The sequence below is a fragment of the Syngnathus leptorhynchus genome, unplaced genomic scaffold (assembly GCF_054491065.1).
Source record: "Syngnathus leptorhynchus isolate UIUO unplaced genomic scaffold, UIUO_Slep HiC_scaffold_38, whole genome shotgun sequence".
In the NCBI taxonomy this organism is placed as follows: domain Eukaryota; kingdom Metazoa; phylum Chordata; class Actinopteri; order Syngnathiformes; family Syngnathidae; genus Syngnathus; species Syngnathus leptorhynchus.
In genome coordinates this window covers 5552-7500 of record NW_028232005.1, presented here as the reverse complement: position 1 = coordinate 7500, position 1949 = coordinate 5552, and positions in this window count along the sequence as shown.

Sequence of the window (1949 nt, the reverse complement as noted above, 5' to 3'; positions counted from 1 at the left end):
TCGGGAGCTGCGGCGCTGCGCCGGCGACTTACCCGCGCGAGGCACGCACTGCGTGCGGCCAGGATGCGGAGTTGGATCGGCGCTGGTTGGGAACCCTCGGGGAACGAAGGCGGACGGCGGCCAGCCGGCGCCGACGAACCCGTCGGGGAGGGGGCTGGTGGCAGGCGCGATCGGCACTATTGCTGACTGCCGGGAGGGAAGCTGCGCCCCGGCCGAGTCAGACTCAGCCGTTGCGGCCCCCCCGAGCCCGCAGCGCGTAGCGCGGAAGCCATACGCCCCCCCGATGCGGAGCGACAGACGCCCCCGCGACCGCGGTTGGTCGGGAAGGCTTTTCGGATAGAGGTCGGACGGTGTGTGTGGACGGCTTCCCGTGGTGCCGCCGCTATCAAGCCGGAGGGTTTGAGAAACGACATTCGCGGAAGGACCGGCGCGGCCGGCGGACGCTCGCACGCGCGGCGCCCGACACTCAGCCGCTCGCTCGGCCTCCGTGGATCGTGGCTAGGTGGGATGGATGCCAAACCGGGTCGTCTCGGTCTCGCCGCAGTACGGTCGCGCCGGGGCCTGCGGGGCGGCGCGGGGAGCGCACGCTCACGCAGCGGCCGGGGCGCTAGAGTGCGACCCGCAGTGGGTAGGAACCGTCCACCCGACGTCGGACGAGCCGAGGCCGATGGAGGCCCTACCAAGGCGGGTCATGAGTGCCAGTCGGTCAGTTGGGTGAGGGGGTACTCGGAGGCCCACCGGGAGCAGACGGGCGACCGGGGATGGGGGGCGTACGCGGGCGGGCGCCGGGAGAAGACGGCCCGTCCGGGGTCGAATCTCGGCCTGTGTTTTCGGAGCCGGCCGGGCATCACGCTCCCTCCTTGGATGGACAACATTCGTAGTTGACACTTTGTGTCATTTTATCCGAGCGGGCGGGCGCCTCGAGAGGCGGACCGTCCGGGGCGACTCTCGGCCTGTGTTTTCGGAGCCGGCCGGGCCTCACGCTCCCTCCTTGGATGGACAACATTCGTAGTTGACACTTTGTGTCATTTTATCCGAGCGGACGGGCGCCGCGAGGCGGACCGTCCGGGGCGACTCTCGGCCTGTGTTTTCGGAGCCGGCCGGGCATCACGCTCCCTCCTTGGATGGACAACATTCGTAGTTGACACTTTGTGTCATTTTATCCGAGCAGACGGGCGCCGCGAGGCGACCGTCCGGGGCGACTCTCGGCCTGTGTTTAAGGAGCCGGCCGGGCATCACGCTCCTTCCTTGGATGGACAACATTCGTAGTTGACACTTTGTGTCATTTTATCCGAGCGGGCGGGCGCCGCGAGGCGGACCGTCCGGGGCGACTCTCGGCCTGTATTTAAGGAGCCGGCCGGGCATCACGCTCCTTCCTTGGATGGACAACATTCGCAGTTGACACTTTGTGTCATTTTATCCGAGCAGACGGGCGCCGCGAGGCGGACCGTCCGGGGCGACTCTCGGCCTGTGTTTTCGGAGCCGGCCGGGCATCACGCTCCCTCCTTGGATGGACAACATTCGTAGTTGACACTTTGTGTCATTTTATCCGAGCAGACGGGCGCCGCGAGGCGGACCGTCCGGGGCGACTCTCGGCCTGTGTTTAAGGAGCCGGCCGGGCATCACGCTCCTTCCTTGGATGGACAACATTCGCAGTTGACACTTTGTGTCATTTTATCCGAGCAGACGGGCGCCGCGAGGCGGACCGTCCGGGGCGACTCTCGGCCTGTGTTTTCGGAGCCGGCCGGGCATCACGCTCCCTCCTTGGATGGACAACATTCGTAGTTGACACTTTGTGTCATTTTATCCGAGCAGACGGGCGCCGCGAGGCGACCGTCCGGGGCGACTCTCGGCCTGTGTTTAAGGAGCCGGCCGGGCATCACGCTCCTTCCTTGGATGGACAACATTCGCAGTTGACACTTTGTGTCATTTTATCCGAGCAGACGGGC